Source organism: Crotalus tigris, unplaced genomic scaffold (genome assembly GCF_016545835.1).
Source record: "Crotalus tigris isolate CLP2741 ecotype Arizona unplaced genomic scaffold, ASM1654583v1 scf7180000020351.1464749751:1500972, whole genome shotgun sequence".
NCBI lineage: Eukaryota > Metazoa > Chordata > Lepidosauria > Squamata > Viperidae > Crotalus > Crotalus tigris.
The window spans coordinates 827,262-849,475 of NW_024097980.1; the positions used below are offsets into that span (position 1 = coordinate 827,262).

At 42.9% G+C, this 22,214-nt stretch overlaps 1 protein-coding gene across 3 annotated transcripts in view; it reads left to right on the forward strand.

Annotated features, from left to right (window-relative positions):
• ENOX1 (ecto-NOX disulfide-thiol exchanger 1) overlaps window positions 1-22,214 on the forward strand; it is a 383,175-nt gene that overhangs the window by 70,530 nt on the left and 290,431 nt on the right. For all 3 annotated transcript variants that reach the window (XM_039366738.1, XM_039366740.1, XM_039366739.1), the window contains exon 2: window positions 18,701-18,798. The gene's annotated coding sequence lies outside the window, so the exon portion shown is untranslated. The remainder of the gene's footprint in view (window positions 1-18,700; window positions 18,799-22,214) is intronic.

A 22,214-nucleotide genomic window follows, 5' to 3' on the forward strand; every position in this document is an offset into this window, starting at 1 on the left:
CTGGGCTCGTAAGTTGAGGACTCCCTGCACACTGGAGTCCATTTCTCTGTCCCAGAGTTTTAAAAAAACTGGGACAGGTTCAGGGATCCAACAGATTAAAATCAAAACCCCCGAAGGCCAATCTTACTATACTCAGAAAAGGGGCTTTTTAAAAGGGTCATCCAAATTTTCAATGACTCGTTGGCGAATCACAAATCCCATCAGCCAAGAACCGAGGCAAGTCACCAAAACAAAATATTTCTAATACACATAGATGGCTGGGACTTTTTATTTTCATTTTTTACTGCCTTTTTTTCTGACACGCACATAAAGAAAAGGTGATAGGCCGAAGTGCAATATCCTACAACCTAATCCACTATAACCGATTTGCATAGATGGGAAAGAATTGGAGGTAGTGACAGATTTTATCTTCCTGGGCTCCAAGATCACCGCAGATGGGGACTGTGGCCAAGACATTAAAAGACCCTTGCTCCTGGGGAGGAAAGCGATGGCAAATCTAGACAGCATACTCAAAAGCAGAGACATCACCCTGCCAACAAAAGTGCGTATAGTCAAGGCCATGGTTTTCCCAGTTGCAATGTAGGGCTGTGAAAGTTGGACCATAAGAAAGGCCGAGCACCAAAGAATGGAGGCCTTTGAACTCTGGTGCTGGAGAAGACTCCTGCGAGTCCCCTGGACCACAAGGCAATCAAACCGGTCAGTCCTAGAGGAGATCAACCCTGACTGCTCTTGAGAAGGCCAGATCCTGAAGTTGAAACTCAAGTCCTTTGGCCACCTAATGAGAAGGAAGGACTCCCTGGAGAAGGGCCTAATGCTGGGAAAGATGGAGGGCAAGAGAAGAAGGGGACGACAGAGAATGAAGTGGCTGTAGGGAGTCACTGAAGCAGGAGACATGAGCTTAAAATGGACTCCAGAAGATGGCAGAGGACAGGAAGGCCTGGAGGAACATTGTCCGTGTGGTCGTGATGGGTCGTACCCAACTTCACAACTAACAACAACAATATACAATTATGAAGCCACCCAGATTCGAAACAAATGCAGAGAGTTTGATGTTTTGGCAACTAGAGTTCTTGCAAAGGATCCCAGTCCAAAAGCACACCCCCTTTGTGTGGAACACAATTTGGACAGCTACAATGATGAAACGTTATCACTATCAGTATTTTCAGCCAATCTCACAAGAATCTGAAAATTATATTGCTCGAATCCAGTTGAATGACTTCAGCTCCGTTTTGCGGGTCCTTGCCTTGTGGCAAAACTTAAGGCCCATTGACTTTAATGAAAATATGCGGAGTATGACTAACTCTGTTTCTTACTAATAGTGGGTTAATGAGAGGGAAAGGACGACAAACTCCTCTAAAAGATGCCATCAGCCAAATGGCCTTATTTTAATTGTGCAATAGGAAAAAGTGGAGAGGACTCATCAATGAACCAAGAAGAAGAGCACAAAAATTAAAGAACAAAAATTAGAGTTGCTCCATTCCCGCGGGGTTGTGCGTGCTGGCTTCTTCTTGGGAGGGGGGCACACACATATATAACTGAGAAACCAAATCCCTGTAGAGTTTCTTCTCTGGATTGTGATGGAGAAGAGACTTACTTGATTCTGATTCTTCTTCTTCTTCTTCTTCTTCTTCTTCTTCTTCTTCTTCTTCTTCTTCTTCTTCTTCTTCTTCTTCTTCTTCTTCTTCTTCTTCTTCTTCTTCTTCTTCTTCTTCTTCTTCTTCTTCTTCTTCTTCTTCTTCTTCTTCCTCCTCTTCTCCTCCTCCTCCTTCGTCTTCGTCTTCGTCTTCTTCATCTTCATCTTCTTCATCTTCTCCTTCTTTCCCTCTCCTTCCTCCTCCTCCTCTTCCTCTTCCTCTTCTCTTCTTCTTGTTCCTCCTCCTCTTCCTCTTCCTTCCTCTTTCTCTTCCTCCTCTTCCTCCTCCTCCTCCTCCTCCCTTCCTCCTCCTCCTCCCCTTCCTCTACATCCTCCTCCTCCTCCTCCTCCTCCTCCTCCTCCTCCTCCTCCTCCTCCTCCTCCTCCTCCTCCTCCATGCTTCTCCCATCATATATAACAAAAAGAGGTCTTCAAAGAAAATGAAAACACAACTTGCATTTCCTGCATGGCTGTCAATATATTTTTCTCGACTTTTAATGCTTCGGAGCTTGTGATGACACAGGGATTGTAATACTGTTTGTGAAGAAGTCGTGTCATATGAATAATTAAAAGTGCTTCCATTTTTTTATATTAGTATTTCACGTTCTCTCCAGGGCTGAGAGAGATTAGCATAAATGAACAGGGCCCCTCCAGTATTCGGTCTGTTTAAAACAAAGAGATGTTATAAAAGTTCTAGCGTCTTGTTTCATAATTCTAGAGGCCGAGAAATCTAAAAGATTAACTGAGAAAAATCATATTTTGAGTTTTATAAGTCATCGGGAACTTTTTAAATTGGAGTGTTATGCAAACAACAGTTAAATCACAAAGTGCCTAACAAGAATAGCTAAAGAACCGTAAAATTGTCTACAATTTTGTAATCCGGCTGGGGAAAAAAAAATGAAAAGGGGGATTTTAATGATAATACAATGCAGCTAATGGACTCCTGGGAATTTGGTCAATTAGCAAGCTTGTGTTCCATGCTGTTTCTTGGCAAACCTTTTGGGAAGTGGCCTGCCATTGTTTTTTGCTTAGGGCTGAGAGTGAGTGACCGGCTCAAAGTCACCCAGTTGAATTTGTGTTCTCCTTTAATCACTAAAAATCTAGATTAAACTAATGGGTGGGGGGGGAGGAGACTTGATGATTTAGCAGGCGCTGGACACTGACAATAAAATCTAGTGTATGTGTTCATTTAGAAATGGGTTCCATTAAATTGTTGATAATTACAGCCAGTTAAAAGTCTTGATAGGACTCAAACCGGTGTCTTCCTGCTTCTATTTTTATACTCCAAATATTATGCCATGCTGGGCAATAGATATCATGGGTGGGTTGATTAATTCATTGCAAGTCATAATGGTTTTGAGTAATCTTTTTCCCTCTTTCTTTTTCTTTTTTTCTCTTTCTTTCTTTCTTTCTTTCTTTCTTTCTTTCTTTCTTTCTTTCTTTCTCTCTCTCTCTCTCTCTCCTTCCTTCCTTCCTACCTACCTTCCTTCCTTCTCTCTCTCTTCTCCTCCTTCCTTCCTTCCTTCTCTCTCTTCCCCTCTTCCCCTCTTTCTTTCTTTCTTTCTCTCTCTCTCTCTCTCTCCTTCCTTCCTTCCTACCTATCTTCATTCCTTCTCTCTCTCTTCCTCTCTTTCCTTCCTTCCTTCTCTCTCTCTTCCCCTTTCTTTCTTTCTTTCTCTCTCTCTCTCTCTCTCTCTCCTTCCTTCCTTCCTTCCTTCCTTCCGTCTCTCTCTCCCTTTCTTTCTTTCTTTCTTTCTTTCTTTCTTTCTTTCTTTCTCTCTCTCTCTCTCTCTCTCTCTCTCTCTCTCTCTCTCTCTCTCTTTCTCTTTCTTCTCCCCTCTCTCTCTCTCTCTCTCTCTGTCTGTCTCTGGAAGACCTGTTTGAGATGAAAAGGATGCGTTGAAAGTGAAAAACGTTATTACAAGGCTACATTATTAATTGAAGGACATCAAAGAAGAAAAGGAGGCAGATAGCTTTTCTGATCCACTTCACCTGTTCTGCGAATCCAATCACCATTGTACTTTTCATAAGTACCTTTTCTTTAGTCAGATCAGCTTTCATCAGAGGTCCTTTTGCCGCCCCCTGCATTTCCTGCTTCTGATGTTCCACGAGAGGCGTTGTGTGTGCTTTTAACGCTCTCCTTGATGCTTTCTGAAGGATTCAGGCACTTCTCTCTCAACGTGACATTCTACTGTGCACGTGACTCACTTGCACTCATGTTTTTCCACAGCTGAAGAACAGTCTCAGGTGTGGTTGCCTTCCCTGTAGCTGCTAACAACAATAAAACAGGAGAACATGTTACTGAGTCACTTGCAAACCGTAACAGAAGGATGTTATACTCAAAGGAGAAACGTTACATTTTTAAATATCGTGGAGAGCTGGAGAAAGAAAGATTAAAGCTTGGGGTTTTTTTCTCTCTCCAAAATTAAATTGAGAATGTTGACTTTTTAATCTGGGCTTCAAGTTAGTCTGGTGTTCTTTCTGCCTTGAAGCCAAGATAAGTCAAGCTAACTCAGGGCTGATTTGTTAAAATTCATCAACAGGAGATGCAGATAGCTCCATCCTAGCTCTGTCCCAGATCAAAAATCTATACCAGGGCCCTTGAGGACTAAACCTGGCCCTTGAGGACTTCAACTCCCAGAATTCCTCAGCCAGGCATGCTGGCTGAGGAATTCTGGGAGTTGAAGTCCACACCTCTTAAAATGGCCGAGGTTGAGAAACACCAGTTTAGCTCTTTCTGAGTTAGCATTATTTCCCCCTCACATTATGTCAGGGGTCTTCAAACTTGGCCCTTTTATGACTTGAGGACTTCAACTCCCAGAATTCCTCAGCCAGCGTGCCTGGCTGAGGAATTCTGGGAGTTGAAGTCCACAAGTCATCAAAGGGCCAAGTTTGAAGACCCCTGATCTATCGCTTCAGTAGGTTGATTTGATTGGAGAAGAGGTTGAAGAGAAGATCTCCGAAACCACAGTTCCTCAACCTTTCTGGGTTGGTGGCCTGGAGAGGGGGGGAGAAGGGGAGGGAAGAGGGGATGGCTTTGTGGGAGGGGCAGGTGTGCGCGCCTGCGCCTGCACTCGCACGAGCACCTGCTGCTCGTGCAAGTGGAGCCAAGAGCACTCACGACACTTGTGTGAGGGGTTTTTTTCATGTCTGTGCACCAGCCAGCCACTCATCCAGCCCAGTTGCAAATAGGCCATGGGCCGGTAATGGCTGGGGACCCTATCCTAAACTCTCAATTCCTCTGAATCGCCAGTTATCTGTGGAGATCTCCATGGTGCTGATATCGGTACAAGGTGTTGGGATCGCTTTAGAGCAGTGGTTCTTAACCTGTGGATCGGGACCCCATTTGGGGTCGAACGACCATTTCACGGGGGTCGCCAAACAACGCAGTCTGCCATTTTTTCCCCCTTTTCCTTAGCTGTGCTACTCCCTTTTATTCTATTGGCTTTTGAAAGCCAATAGAATAGACTCTCTTGAATAGAGTCTAATTCTATTGGCTTTCAAAAGCCAATAGGAATTGTCCAGGCTGTCTCTGCCCTGCTGAGCCCGCCAAAAGTCCCATTCTGCAAACGGTGCTGCACCAGTTGAATAGTCCTCGACTTACGACCAGTTGAGTAGTCCTCGACTTACGACTGGTTGGGGATCGCGCCATTAAAAAGGTTGAGAACCACTGCTTTAGAGCCCTCCATGAGGTGGGTCCAGTTTATTTGAGGAACCATCTCACCCCAGTGGGACGGGTCCACCCCATCCACACCGACAGAGGAAACATGTGGTGGACCCCCATCGGTCAAGGAATTCTGGCCGGTGGGGTCCAGGAGAAGAGCCTTCTCTGCTGTGGCTCCTGCCTTCTGAAACATCTCATCCCCCAGCTGAGATCTGCTCCCACCTTCCTGGCCTTCCGTAAGAGCCTGGCTCTGCCAGATGGCTTGATGACCCAACGGGGGAGTGTCACTCTGAAGTGGTTGACCAACGAAGAGCAGATCTCACTCCCCCTTCCTGCATAGCCTGCCTCCTCCCTTCCCCATCTTAATTATAATTTCTGTTTTCCTTGTTAAAAGTAATGTTTAGATTGCACGATTTTACTGTTTTTAATGTTGTATGTCACCTGTGGCAAGGTCGATGGCAAATAAATTATATCTGTAGCTACAGTAGTGTTTCCCAAACTTGACAATTTTAAGGCATGTGGACTTCAACTCCCAGAATTCCACAGCCAGCGTTGCTGGCTGTGGAATTCTGGGAGTTGAAGTCCTCATGCCTTAAAATTGTCAAGTTTGGGAAACACTGAGCTACAGTATATCTATCAATCATCTATCTCTCTATCTCTATATCATCTATCTCTATCTCTATCATCTATATCTGTGTCTTTCTGTATATCCATCTATCCATCCAACTATCCGTCTGTCCATCCATCCATCCATATCCACATCCATATCTAATCTCTCTCTGCATCCATCCATCCACCTACTAGTCTATCTATCTATCTATCCATCCATCCATCCATCCATCCATCCATCCATCCATCCATCCATCTATCTATCTATCTATCTATCTATCTATCTATCTATCGTCCATCTCTCTATATACACACACACACTATATCTATATCTACACACACATCTATATCTAATCTCTCTCTTATCCATCCATCCATCTATCCAGTTTTCTAGCTATCATCTGGTCACCTACTATCTATCTATCTATCTATCTATCTATCTATCTATCTATCTATCTATCATCCATCTCTCTCTCTCTCTCCCCCCCCTCTCCCCCCCTCTCTCTATATCTATATCTACACCTACATCTATATCTATTCTCTCTCTCTTATCCATCCATCCATCCATCCATCCATCCATCCATCCATCCATCCAGCTATCTAGCCATCATTTAGCTATCATCTAGACACCCGTCTGCCTATGTAAATATAGATTCCCAGTTGGATGGCCACAAGTGGTGGGGTTCAGATCTATAGCCCAAAGACCGGCAGCGTTTCCACGGCATAGATTTTTGTGTTTAATTCTGTGATGGAGAGGCCTGGTAACAGAAGGGGAATTAAGCAACTGCAAAGCCCAACACGATGTCAGATGGATTCAGTTTGGTTTATTAACCTTATTCCCACAATAAGCCTATGCTCCAGCACAGAAGTTATCTGAATGCCTCTTCCATTTGATACACAGCAGGCTTTTTGCTGCAAAAAAACACACCAACGAGAGATGATCGTTATCTTTTTAATTGCAAAAGGATCTTTAAGTAGCTTTTCTCTCAATTAGATATAAATGGAACGGGTGGATTTGACCGCATCTGATCTCTTAAGACTTGAAAGAGAGGAAGAATTGGGAACAATTGATTATTAAATGGGGATCAAATCCAGACAGGCAAAAAACTGAGATTAGACTAGTTATTAAATGATATTTTCTCTCTATATATTTTGGCAGTGCTGGAGTGGGGCTGCCTCTGCTTTATCAGTGAGAAAACAAACAGACTTTAGATTATCTTGGGAAAGAGAACTCAATTCGGTTACACATAGATGCAGCTATTTGCTTTTGCTTTCTATTTAATTAGTTGTGAGCCCCTATTTTGAATTATTATTATTTGGGGATGGCACTGGTTAATTCATTATATCTAATGGGTTTTTAAACTATCTTTCATGCTAAATTATCTTTTCTGAGGCATTTCTGAAACAGCATTGAATAAGACAACCTTTTAAAAATATGATTAATTATTATGTATTGTGCTTTTAAATTATTTGTTCGTCTCGTTTGCTCTAAGACTCGAGACAAACAGCCCCTTAGGAATTTCCATTGTCCAATAGTCCTTGGGTTATTAGATCTTATTTCTGTTTAGTTATAGCAGCAGCAGCACCTGGGCCAAATGCAGGCAAGTCCTCCACTTACGACGACAGTGGAGCCCAACATTTAGGTTGCTAAGTGAAACATTTGTTAAGTGAGTTTTGCCCCCACTTTACGACTTTGCTTGCCACCCTTGTTAAGCGAATCATTGCCTTTGCTAAATTAAAAACATGGTTAAGTGAACCTGGTTTCCTCCATTGACTTTGCTTGTCAGAACCCCGGGACACTGTGACCGTCATAAATACGAGTAAATTGCTGAGCTGTCTGATCACGTGACCACAGGGGTCCTGCAAACGGTCATTAAGGGTGAAAAACGGTCGTAAGTCTGTTCTTTTTCAGTGCCGTCATAACTTGGAACAGTCACTAAATGAACTGTTTTAAGTTGAGGACTAGGTGCTTCGTCATAATCATTTTTGCAAATCATAGTAACCTCATGTCAGACCGTTAGCTCGCTTTATTTTTTCCAAGGTATTTTTTTTCAATATACCCGTGCCTATATTCATTTTGTGCAAACCCGTGCATATATTTATATTTATATATTCATGCGAAAAGCGAAGAAAAAGAGAAAGAGTATTGCATTACATGGGAAAAAAAACACGCAAGCTGATGTTTAGGTAAACCACGAAACTATGCCTACATAAATTAATGTCAGTTAGCTTTAACGTTGTACTGATTGAGTGCCACTTTATAAATAGGCCGCGAGCACTTTCAACTCTAATCTTAGATGGTGACTTGGGAAATAATTCCTTTTTTTTTTTTTAGCATTGAACAATTATTGTCTTGCCTTAACCCCCCCCCCCTTGCATAAAAAGTTCCTAATTTAAGAAATTGTGGGCACTCCATCATTGGAGGTTTTTAAGAAGAGACTGGACAGTCACTTTTCTGAGATGGTATAGGTTCCTATGCTTGAGCAGGGGGTTGGACTACAAGACCTCCAAGGTCCCTTTCTATTCTATTCTATTCTATTCTATTCTATTCTATTCTATTCTATTCTATTCTATTCTATTCTATTCTATTCTACTCTACTCTACTCTATTCTTATCATTACTCTTATTCTATTCTATTCTATTATCATTATTCTTATTCTATTCTATTCTATTCTGTTGTTCTTATCATTACCCTATTGTAATTCTATTCTGTTCTGTACTGTACTGTACTGTTCTATTCTATTCTATTCTATTCTATTCTATTCTATTCTATTCTATTCTATTCTATTCTATTCTTATCATTACTCTTATTCTATTCTATTATCATTACTCTTATTCTATTCTATTCTATTCTATTCTACTCTACTCTTATTCTACTCTATACTCTATTTACTCTTATTCTACTCTACTCTCTTATTCTATTCTACTCTACTCTACTCTACTCTACTCTACTCTACTCTACTCTACTCTATTAAAACATAAGTACGGGGCCTCATCAGATTTTCTTTTGAAACTGGAATAAAACTGAGTCCATTCCACTGGAATCAACTAGCAATGCAGAAAAATATAAAAACTTGGAGTTTGTATTCTGATTTCTCTCTTTCTCTCTCTTCCTCCCTCCCTCCCCCCTCCCTCCCTCTCCCCCCCTCTCAGGGGGTTGGACTAGAAGACCTCCAAGGTCCATTCCAACTCTGTTGTTCTGTTATTTTCTCATTCTCTCTCTCTCTCTCTCTTCCTCCCTCCCTCCCTCTCTCTCTCTCTCTCTCTCTCTCTCTCTCTCTCTCTCTCTCTCTCTCTCTCTCTGTGTCTGTCTGTCTGTCTGTCTGTCTCTCTCTCTCTCTCTGTGTCTCTTTTATTCCTGTGGATCAAAGAAACCTTTTCATCTGCACAAGCTAAACGCATAAGAAAATGTAGACAGATGTTCGGAGGGAACTTTTGGAGCATTTGGATTAAGGAAAAAATGTGATTAAGGCCCGCCTAGCTCCCAAGATTAATCTTTATTTTAAGAGGCTTTCCCCAAATTTATTCCATCACACTTATTTTTAATTTATAGGAGGCTAACTAGCTTCCTTCAGCAAGGGATTTCTTCACTGCGTGAAGGGAAATGCATGACGAGGCAGTGAGCAGGTCGTCCTCTACGTACGACCGTGACCGAGCCCAAATGTTCTGTTGCTAAATAAGACAATTGTCAAGTGAGTTTTGCCCCGTTTTACGACTTTTCTTGCTATGGCTGTTAAGTGAATCATTGCAGTGGTTAAGTCGGTAACCCGGTCATTAAGCGAATCAGGCTTCCCCAGATGGTGGCAAAAAGGGATCACATGACCCAAAGAGGCTGCAACAGTCATAAGTACATGCCAGTTGCCAAGCATCTCAGTTTTGATCACGTGACCCTGGGGATGCTGCAACGGTCATTAATTGTGAAAAATGGTCCTAATTATTTTTTTTCAGCACTGTTGTAACTTGGAACGGTCCCTAAATGAACGTAAGTCAAGGGCTACGTGCTCTTGTAGTGAATGCTGCTTCTCTGCAGCATGTTAACCTCAAGTATTTATACAAGGGGTCCTCCATTTACAGCAGCACTGATTTTGGGGCTGAAATGTGGTTGTAAACCAAGGACTGCTTGTTGAGGACCTCCGGTGTAGTTGTGCAAATCTGCTCCTGGCTATTCTTGCAGCCTGTTGTCGTTCAGAGGCAGCTTCGAGAGACATTCACAAGCGTTATTTTGGTTAGTTCAGACTGCGTAATTCTATTCAGAACAGCGTCCTGGCCTTGCCAATGAGAAGAAGGCTTGAAGGTTGAAGGAAAGGGCTGAGATTTACCTTGAATTCATCAATTCCGATCACGTTCCATGCAATTATAAATAGATTCCCCAGCCAGATTCTGGCAGATCCAGCAAAGAAGCTAGACAGAAAAAGAATTTAAAGACAACCTGAATAGAATAGCAGAGTTGGAAGGGACTTTGGAGATCTTCTAGTCCAACCCCCTGCTGAGGCAGGAAAACCTATACCAGGGGTAGGCAACCTTGGCTCTTTTATGACTCGTTGACTTCAACTCCCAGAATCCCTGAGCCAGCATGGGGGAACTATGGCCCCTTCATGACTTGCAGACTTCAACTCCCAGAATTCTTGAGCCAGCATGGGGGAACTATGGCCCCCTCATGACTCGTGGACTTCAACTCCCAGAATCCCTGAGTTAGCATGGCTCAGCTTGGAAACCTCTCCCTTTCCCCTCAGCGTGGCTGGCTCGGGAATTCTGGGAGTTGAAGTCCACCAGTCATAAAAGAGCCAAGGTGGTCTACCCCTGACATATACCATTTCAGACAAATGGCTGTCCAACCTCTCCTTAAAAACTTCCAGTGTTGGAGCATTCACAGCTTCTGGAGGCAGGTTGTTCCACTGGTTAATTGTTCTAGCTGTCGGGAAGTTTCTCCTTCGTTCCAGGTTGCTTCTATCCTTGATGAGTTTCCATCCGTTGCTTCTTGTCCTGCCTTCAGGCGCTTTGGAGAATAGCTTGACTCCCTCTTCTTTGGGGCAGCCCCTGAGATATTGGAAGACTGCTATCCTGTCCCCCCTCGTCCTTCTTTTCATTAGACTCGACATACCCAATTCCTGCAACCGTTTTTTGTATGTTTTATCCTCCAGCCCCCTGATCATCTTTGTTGCTCTTCTCTGCACTCTTTCTAGAGTCTCCACATCTTTTTTACATCGTGGTGACCAAAACTGGATGCCGTACTCCAAGTGTGGCCTTACCAAGGACTTGTAAAGTGGTATTAACCCTTCATGTTATCTTGATTCTAGCCCTCTGTTCATGCAGTCCAGCACTGTGTTGGCTTTTTTGGCAGCTGCAGCACACGGCTGGCTCCTATTTAAGGGATTGTCCACTAGGACTCTGAGATCCCTCTCACAGTTGCTACCTGAGTTGATTGCTTTATAGATACCAACCACTTATGACCTTACCCTAGTGTAGCTGGCCCTGATCAGGCCATTCAACAAGATTGTTGTACTTTTTCAGTCACCTTTCCAGGTCAAAAATCTATTCAAAGGGGTTCAGATAATCCCTATCCATCAGAGAAAAACAGAATAACAGAACTGGAAGGGACCTTGGAGGTCTTCTAGTCCAACCCCCTGCTCAGGCAGGAAACCCTACACCATTCCAGACAAATGGCTGTCCAATCTCTTCTTAAAAACCTCCAGTGTTGGAACATTCACCGCTTCTGGAGGCAGGTTGTTCCACTGATTAATTGTTCTCACTATCAGGAAGTTTCTCCTTAGTTCCAGGTTGCTTCTCTCCTTGATTAGTTCGCTTCTTGTCCTGCCTTCAAGTATTTTGGAGAATAGGTTGACCCCCCTCTTCTTTGGGGCAGCCCCTGAAATATTGGAAGGCTGCTATCATGCCATCCCTGGTCCTTCTTTTCATTAAACTAGACCGACCCGATTCCTGCAACCGTTCTCCATGTGTTTTTGCCTCCATTCCCCAACACAGCTATGACCCCGCCATCTTCTCCATTTCCTTTGCCAGTAACTGTACATTTTTCAGTCAACGTGAGCTTGACCCAACGGTTCAAAATGGGCCAGACCTTGAATAACTTGAATATCTCTTCAATACGCCCCATAAAGACGATGTTGGATATTCTGTTTGTAGGCGGAATCGTTTTAAGTTTGGCCTCCGGCATCGGTTAGCCTCACGAGATAGCCATGTTCTACCATCTGTATGATTGTAGGGAAGAGATTTCTGAAGCAAGTTTTTAAAAATTAACAGAATGTAAATGTTCTGCCTTTGGAGGGAAAAAAGGCTCATCAAATATTCAAAAGTAGGTAGGAAAATAATTAGGAACCGTATATTATAACGGAGGCAGTGGGCCGATGACGCTAACTGAGATAAACAGAGGAGGCCGGGATGAAAGTGTGAACATGGTTCCATAAGCCACACCATCTCCACCTGCTTGGCTGGTTTCATACAATTTCTGCCCTCAAAAATACATTTTTCCTGGGAGAAGCTTCTCTCTAAAAGGCAGTTTCAAGACAAGAGTATCACGGCGTGCGTTTACCTTAAATTGTATCCTTATTTTACATTCCTAGCTGGCGTCTCTGCCCTTTTCTGTAATCCCTCTCCGGTGTGTTGCGTTAAAACATGCGGTAGCATTTAATTGTGCTATTATTAATCTCCCGCTTCTTCGTAATACGGGAGCCAAATACCGTATTATTTCATGGGAAGATGGGAGACGGAGCAGAGAGTGACATAAATTGCTCACAGGCAAGTGATTCTAGAAGACTTACAGCAGAGAGACGGAGTATCTCCATGTTATACTTGCATTAAATGTCATCCAGCGATTTGTGCGTGCGGTATCTGTTCTTCTCTACTTGAGGCGTGTGAATTATTGCTTCAGATAATAAATTCCACATTTCTTCTTTTTTTTTTTTTCCAGGTTGCTGCTTAGGTCTGATTACGCAGCTCTGCTCTGGCCCATCTTCCATCTGATTCTATTTATTGTGAGCAATTCTTGAGTTTCTGACTGGTTCTAATCCCGGGCTAATTATAGTCCCTATTTGAGGAGGCTGGGGGAATCCCTTGATACAACTGGTGTTCTTTGAGAAGGCGTAAATAGGGTGGATTAGAATTGCTATTACCTGGCTTAATCTGTTCCTCTACACATGTTATCTGGCTTTTCTAAAAATAAATAAATGAAGACTTAAGCAGTGTGGTGCAGGGATTTTAGCTTTGGGCTAGAAGCAGAGAGGCTACCTCATATATAGAGGAGTTGTTTGCAGCTCTTGAATCCATGCTCTCCCTGGTCCCCAAACGTGGTTCAGTTCCCTTTAACCTTGTTTTAACAGGAAGCTAATTCTTTTCCGAGGACTGGGATATCATGTCGCATGAAGCGGGTGGAGATCACTTTCACTTCACTGTTGGGGGGCAACAGGCTGACTCTGTAAACCGCTTAGAGAGGACCGTAAAGCACTGGGAAGCGCTATATAAGTCTATGTGCTGTTGAGTCAGAACTGAAGAAGTTTCTTGGATGAGAAGCCAAACATCTGCAAGGGAAGAAACCAAGTCCAGTTGCCTTTTGAAAAAACAAACAAACACCTTTTGAGTCATACTTTGGAAAATGTCCTGTTTATTCTGATAACATTATTCCCTAGGGCCTTTTTCCCCATGGGCCTTCTCTTTAGATCAGGGCTTTTCAACCTTTTCACCCATTGTACCACTTTTAGGATGTGGCAACATCCGAGTACCACCAGTCGCCTAGCAAAAACCTGATGACCAAAAAAAAAAAAAAAAAGGAAAAAAGTGATAAAGTACAGGTAGTCCTCGACTTACAACAGTTCGCTTAGTGACTGTTTGAAGTTACAATGGCCCTGAAAAAGTGCCCCCCAAGCCACAGCCGAGCAAGACACCTGCCCGCCCGCCTGGCGGTGCTCTTCCTGCTGTCCGAGGTTTCCATTGTTGGGAGCATTTCTGTTGAGGATTGGCAGTGGGGGCGTTTGGTCCCCCCCCATCTGCTGGGTGGTTGCAACAGGTTTTGGACACTTCCCATGACCCTGGGACACTGTGACCATCATAAATATGAATCAGTTGCCAAGCATCTGAATGTAAACCACAAGAGCCTGGTGATGCTGCAACATTCCAGCTGATCGGCGCTTCTTTTGGGCTCAGCAGAAGTGCCAGGATCAGTGCTGCTTTCCAGCTGATTGGTGCTTCTTCAGGGCTCAGCAGAAGCACCAGGATCAGCGCCGAGCTCCAGCTGGAGCCTAGCACTGATCCTGGCGCTTCCACTGAGCCCTGACAGCCCCCCAAAAACACCAACAGCTGGAAAGCGGCATTAATCCTGGCGCTTCCGCTGAGCCCTGACAGCCCTGCAGCTCCAGCCGTCTCTCGCTCAGGCTTGTGCGGTGCTGCCACCGGTTCAGCTCATTCTCCTCCCCGCCACCATTTTCTACGATGGTCGTGTACCACCTGCCAGGTGCCAATGTACCACAAGTGGTACCCGTCCCACTGGTTGAAAAGCCCTGCTATAGATCATTGAAGGGAGAAGCAGCCTAGAACTAAGGAGAGATTTTTCTGACAGTGACAACAATTAATCCGTGGAAGGACTTGCCTCCAGAAGTTGTGGGTTGAGGTTTTGAGGTTTTCAAGAAGAGATTAGCAGCCATTTGACCAGGATGGTATAGATAAAGTCTCCTGATTGAGTAGGGGGTTAGACTAGGAGACCTCCAAGGGTCCCTTCCATCTCTTTTATTCTGCATTCTCAATGTTAACTCCTGGTGATTGCCAGGAATAATCCCTCTAGTTTCCTTGGTGAGATTTTGGAAGTAGCTTGCAAGACATTTGTCAAAGTGATATCCATAAGCTCACAAAACCTCAAATCCTTTTAGAGCATTGGAAAGAGGGATCAATAAACATTCAGTGATCAGGAAAGCAACCCCCCCCCCAGTGTTCAACAGTACACCCTACCAGATTTCTAAACATTTTAAAACCACTGAGTCTTGCAACTAACGGTGCTGTTTTTAAGTAAAGTTTATACAGGTTAGCAAAAGGAAGATTTTTTAAAAAAGTTCCTTCTTTTCTGAATATTGACGGTTTAAATTAACCCAATTGTTCACTAGTCATATAAAACCGGCTCATAAAACCTGACAAAATTAATTGAGCATCCATCACAAATTCAGCCACCAACTAGATATTTATACTCATGCTGTAAGGATGGGGGTTGCTGTGCTTTGGATGAACGTAAAGCAAATACGCTCCGATTTCCTTAAAATGCTTCCCATTCCAGCCTGCCATTAATTTAATTACATTTAATTAGTATGGCAATAAAAGAGCCACTGTCTTAATTCCCTAGCCTGTCTCCTGGAATTTTATTCCTCAGAGAAGTAGGACAAGTTACCGATGAACAGCTGGATAGGTCTGGGGGACACAAAAGCCTGTCATAATGGATGATATGTCATACACAAGCCGTGTATAGATCGTAAAATTAGCGCCGCTATTAATTACCGCCACCTCTTTCTCCCGTGACTTACACAACATAAAGCAAACGCTTTTACATTCTTGTTCTTTCAGGCAGCAAACACTGTTTAGCGGTAGTCCTTGACTTACACCCACTCATTTAGTGACTGTTCGAAATTACAGTGGCATTGAAAAAAGTGACTGACAGCTGATTCTCGCGCTTACGACGGTTGCAGCCTCCCCACCGTCGTGGGGTCAGGATTCAGGCACTTGGCCACTGGCCTGTATTTAGGATGGTTGTAGAGTTTTAAGGCACTGGGTTAGAACCAGGAGACTGTGAATTCTAGTCCCGCCCTAGTATGAAAGCCGGTTGGGTGATTTTGAGCCAATCACCAGGAGACTGTGAGTTCTAGTCCTGCCTTAGGCATGAAAGCCAGCTGGGTGACTTTGGGCCAATCACCAGGAGACAGGGAGTTCTAGTCCCGCCTTAGGTGTGAAAGCCAGCTGGGTGACTTTGGGCCAATCACCAGAAGACTGTGAGTTCTAGTCCCGCCCTAGTATGAAAGCCGGTTGGGTGATTTTGAGCCAATCACCAGGAAACTGTGACTTCTAGTCCCGCCTTAGGCGTGAAAGCCAGCTGGGTGACTTTGGGCCAATTACCAGAAGACTGTGAGTTCTAGTCCCGCCCTAGTATGAAAGCCGGTTGGGTGACTTTGGGCCAATCACCAGGGGACTATGAGCTATTCCTCTTTTCTTTTGACGTGCTAATGCGAAGTAAAGTTTACCGATTTTCAGTTGCTCTAACAACTTATCATGCTGTCTCTTCATATGTGTTTCTTGAAGACAAATTATATCCATTTTTAATTTTTGTAATGGACTAAATTCTCCTTCAAAAAGGAGAAAAACCTTCACACGATTACAAACATTAAAAATGGATATAATTTGCCTTCAAGAAAATTCTGATCCCAGTTGTGTGTTACAAGCCCAAAACTGCTCTTATTAAAATAGGATTGTTACTCACATTAGTATAGCCTTTCTCTATAATCCACACGTAGTCACCATTCTATTTTACTGCAAACGCCACCCTTTTCCGGCAAGGCCAATAGCTGGGCCTCTTGGATCGGTGTAATTGTCAATTTATTTATGAAATATTAATGGAGTAATTTTAATTGGGGGAAGAGATGAGTGGTGCTGTATAATTGGAAACGCCCTTGCTTATTTTCAGCAAGCAGCTTGGTTCACGTATGCTCATTCCGTAGGGAGGGACAGCGTCGAAATGATTTTTCCATCTCTCAGAAGGGCACCATATTAGAATTTAATCAATAAAATCTGTCATCTCTGTTTCTGTAATGAGCCTTGGTCATCTATAAAGGCATTTAAGCTGATTTTTTTTTCTTTGTCAACGGAAAGGTCTGCTTTGGTACATGAAACTCGTGGGGCTTAAGGAATTTATCCTAAATGAATAATTGTCAAGATTAGTGTAAGAACAGTGAGTAAAAAGCCCAGAGCGTTAGCATGTTATTGCATTCTGCCATCCCGCCCTAAAGTTTAATTATATTTTCTTTTCTGCTGGCAAATATTGTCAGGATATCTGAAAGGTGATCCAGCAATGCTGTTCAGTCAGTCTAATTTGTTTATCCAAAATAATAACAGTAACAACAACAATAACAATAATAACAATAACCAGACCTGGCAATGGCTAAGAACAGGAAAATTGAAGAAAGAGACCGAGGGACTAATTCTGGCTCCACAAGACCAAGCCTTAAGGACAAATGCATATACAGTCAAAAATGAGAAGACAGCAACAGACAGTAAGTGCCGCCTGTGCAAAGAAGCTGAAGAAACAGTGGACCACCTGGTGAGCTGCTGCAAGAAGATCGCACAGACTGACTACAAGCAACGGCATGACAAAGTAGCAACAATGGTGCATTGGAAGATCTGCAAGAACTATCATTTGCCTGTAAGAAAGGACTGGTGGGATCATAAAATAGAGAAAGTCATAGAAAATGATAAAATTAAACTGCTCTGGGACTTCAGAATTCAAACAGACAAGCACCTGCAACATAACTCCCCAGACTTAACAATTGTCGATAAGAAAGACAAAAAAGTCTGGATAGTGGACGTGGCAGTGCCTGGAAACAGCAGAATAGACGAGAAAGAACTGGAGAAGATAACAAAATACAAAGACCTACAAATAGAAATAGAAAGACTGTGGCAAAAGCAAGCAAGGGTAGTACCAATAGTAATAGGCTCCTTGGGTGCAATCCCAAAACAACTGGAGCACCACTTGAACACCATCATCGGCATTGACAAATTCGCTATTAGTCAATTGCAAAAGGCGGCCTTATTAGGAACTGCTTCCATCCTGCGATGATACCTGTAATACCATCAACCATCCACATCTGCCTATCCCAGGTCATGGGTAAGGACTCGATAGGTAGACAAAATGCCAAATCCAGTCTGAACATCTGGCTGACTGTGCGATGATCCATAATAATAATAATATAGCCCCTATGAAATTTGCATCTCAATTTGCCTGACTTTGGATCATGGTAGATCAGAGGTGATTTCCCCAAAAAATAAAAATAAAAATCTATTTATAGCTGCAGGATTTATGTGGTACTCTAAAAAAATGCACAAAATGCAATTACTCAGCTCGGGGACCAAAGAGATGGGGGGGGGGGGAATAAAATAAAAAATAAAACCAGAGAACTGGGAAGTTAATTTTATTCCCGTCATGAGAATGCTCAAAGGGAGTTGTGTGTTTGCCTTGACTCTGGTGGGTTCCCCCCCCCCCCCAATAAATATGGACTTCATGTCTCATATGCTGCAACCTGTTTTGTGGACCTCGTGGGAAATAGCACACAATTACGTGATGAGTTTGAAATTAATCCACGTCTCCTTTATGCCCGGTCATTCTCTATTATTGTTTCTGCTGAAAATGGATGGGAGACACCTTAGCGAAGGCATTTCCCATAAAACCATTGCATTTTATTGAGCAAAAGAGCACTTATTCATGTTATAGAAAATAACCCCCCCCAAAAAACCCCATCCCAGAGACCTACTTTATAAAAATCACAGGAAATAAGCTAGGGTTTTTTTTATTATTCTTTTTTTTTATCTGGCCTTATGACCACATTGGTTAGCTTTGGTATAACACCATTTCCTGGTACTTATCTTTTATAATTTAGCCCAAAGAAACGTTTTGGTTCCCCCCCCCCTTCATTCCTTTAAATGCATTGGGATTTTTAAGGAGAAACTCGTGCCAAAGATTCTGGTATAAAAGTAGGATGTGACATCTATCTTTGGCTTTTCTTTGAAAAAAAGAAAAATTCTATTATTTTTATTTTCAGAAATTTTGGATGGCTGCTTTGGTTGCACGCCGGAATTGATTGGCTGAAAAACTCGCTGAAAAAAATAATAATAATAACCCGAGAAACATCATTGAAAGGTAAGACAGCCCTGGCCTTGTTCTCTCTCTCTCTCTCTCTCTCTCTCTCTCTCTCTCCCTCTCTCTCTCTCTCTCTCTCTTTCTCTGGGAAAAATGTATAGAATTGTAATAATCATATTTAAAGGAATAATTTACGGGGATCAAAACAACGGTTGCTAGAAATAAATGAACAGACGTTTTGAAGCGCAATCATCTGACTTTGGAATGCGCGGTGTGTGTGTTTGTGTGTATTTACTTCTTCATTTTTATGGCTCAGCAGATGGCATCTGGAAATGCGTAGTACTACGGGGGATTTGTAAAAATAAGTAGTTGGGAGGTTCTAAGAAGTTATCCTGGCTTTTAAGTTTTGCACACACAGATAGTCCTCCGCTTTATTGTTGTTGTTGTTAATTGCGAAGTCGTGTCCGACCCATCGTGATCCCATGGACAACGTTCCTCCAGGTCTTCCTGTCCTCTACCATCTTCTGGAGTCCATTTAAGTTAAAAAAAAAAGTGACTTGTAATAACCATTTTTCACACTTACATCCTTTGCGGCATCCCCGTGGTCATGTGATCAAAATTCAGAGGCTTGGCAATTGGCATGTACTTATGACAGTTGCGGTGTCCTGGCATCACATGACAAGCAAAGTTGATGGGGAAAGATTTGCTTAACAACTGTGTTACTAATTGAACAGCTACAGTGACCCACTTATCAACTGTGGCAAGGACGGTCGTAAGATGGAACACAAAAGAACTGTCTCGCTTAGCGAGAGAAATTTTGGGCTAAATTGTGGTCATATGTTGAGGACTACCTGTCAAGACTGATTTGCCCATTCCCCTTGCTCACAGCTGGACCAGATTTTGGTATGGAAAGGTGGGAGGGGTGGTATCTAGGCAACCGGTGAGAGCTTGGTGCGGATAACAACAAGGTCATTAACTCAGGTGTGACTTTTCTTGTCACAAGAAGAAATATTCCTATTGGACAACGTGAACACCCGGTGGGTGAGAGCGAGGGAATCTATTGTTTAATGAAGCAAGCTTTCAAGCGGAAAAACCGGAGCTGGTTTTGCTTTCTTCTGCGCCAATGTAAATTTTCAGTAAAGTATTATACGCTTGGTCAAACCATGTCCCGGGAGTTTCTTTTTTCTGGAAATGTCAACGGGACAGTTGACGGTTGCGTTGCCTTTTCTCGACTTGAGGAAGTCAATTTAGTCCTTTTTGCAAGCTCCGTCATCTTCATCGACGTTTCCCCGTCTGGGTAGTGTCACTCACTAGTGTCACACTCCAGAAGACAGGCTTAAGATACAGGAGGACCTGGAGAGACTTAAACACCGGGCGCTATCTAACAAAATGAAATTCAATGGTGAAAAAAGTAAGGTTCTACATTTAGGCAAGAAAAACCAAATGTACAGGTATAGTATAGGGGGTACCTTGCTCAATAGTAGCAACTATGAGAGGGACCTCGGAGTCTTAGTGGACAATCACTTAAATAGGAGCCAGCCGTGGGCTGCAGCTGCCAAAAAGGCCAACACAGTGCTGGGCTGCATTAATAGAGGGATAGAATCAAAATCACATGAAGTGTTAATACCACTTTACAATGCCTTGGTAAGGCCATGCTTGGAATACTGTATCCAGTTTTGGTCACCACGATGTAAAAAAGATGCTGAGACTCTAGAAAGAGTACAGAGAAGAGTAACAAAGATGATTAGGGGACTGGAGGCTAAAACATATAAGGAACAATTGCTGGAATTGGGTATGTCTAGTTTAACGAAGAGAAGGACGAGGGGGGACATGATAGCAGTGTTCCAATATCTCAGGGGCTGCCATAAAGAAGAGGGAATTAAGCTATTCTCCAAAGCTCCTGAAAGCAGGACAAGAAGCAACGGGTGGAAACTAACCAAAGAGAGAAGCAACCTAGAACTAAGGAGAAACTTCCTGACAGTGAGAACAATTAACCAGTGGAACAACCTGCCTCCAGAAGCTGTGAATGCTCCAACACTGGAAGTTTTTAAGAAGAGACTGGACAGCCATTTGTCCGAAATGGTATAGGGTTTCCTGCCTGAGCAGGGGGTTGGACTCGATGACCTCCAAGGTCCCTTCCATCTTTATTATTATTATTATAAATTAAAATCTTTTCACTTTTCAGCGAATAATACTGCTGTGGCTCAAATTGTCCGCAATGTTACTGCAACCGTCACATATGAAAACAAATTTCCGCAACCTTTTTCTAGTTACCTCTCCATTCTAGATCCCTCCCCCAAATCTTTCTGGTTTCAGTTCCATTTTAATCTTTAAAATCTTCTGAATTAATAATAATACGGGTCTTTCAAAAGCCCTGCAGCAATATTTGTGCATTTATTACACATCCCCGTAGTACAGACTAATCTCTACCATCCAGGATTTGCAGCCGAGCTGCGATTTTAAGGGGATTGCGACATGCAGGTGTGTTCTTCACCTCTGTCATTCTGTCGTCAAGATGGTTTTTTTTTTTTTTTTTTTAGCAAGTCTGCATGTGGAATCACAGAATGGGAAGGGAGCCCAGTGGCTACAATCATTTATTCCAATCAAATGAATGTACAGTGGGGTGTTGTTGTTGTTGTTGTTGTTTTAGCTGTGTGCTTCTGAGCTGGCCGGGCCTATTTTTCTTCCACTGAGCTTCATTTTCATTAGAAAAAGGAGAGAGTTGTGTTGATGGATGTGTCTTCCGCAGCTAGCTCTTAACTGGAGCTCCTTGATTTTGATCGGCTGCGTGTGGTTGTGTGTGTCCCCCCCCCCACACACTTTGGCAGTCTTGCAAGGCAGCCCAAGTGCATTCAAGGGAGGGCAGGGAGAGAGAAGGGAAAGGTCGAAATTAATGATCTGCTTGGAAAAGGCGCGGATATTTTTAGTCTTCCACGGCCTTCCTTCCGAGGCCTTTAGGCTGCGCCAAGCCAGTGGAAACTTGCCCAAGAAGTCTTAATGGGTCCAAATTAAGGGGTTGCAGAATGTATGTCTATATGTATATTACATGTATATTATATGTGGCTCTTTGCACCACTCGTAGCTTTGGGGTCGATACTTATATTTACATAGAGACGCATACATACATACATATGCATGCAGGCCTGCAGGCCAATATGCAAAAACCTGAACAGCTTAATGGATGCTATAGTCATTATTATTTAGCCTAGTGGGGCTGGCTTTATTTGTTGGTTGGTTGGTTTATTATTTATTTAATTTCTGTATCTACCATCACAGTCTGGTTCACTCTGGGAGGCAGACAATATCGCAACAATGAAAACCGTAAAAAAAAAATAAATACCGGTATACACGGACAATTGAGAATGATATTATTTTTATTTGCTTTTTTCCCATCATCTTTTGAAAAAAAAAAGAGAGTGATGATTCTTCTTCTTCTCCTCCTCTTCTACCTCCTCTCCTGCCCCTCCCTCTCTCTC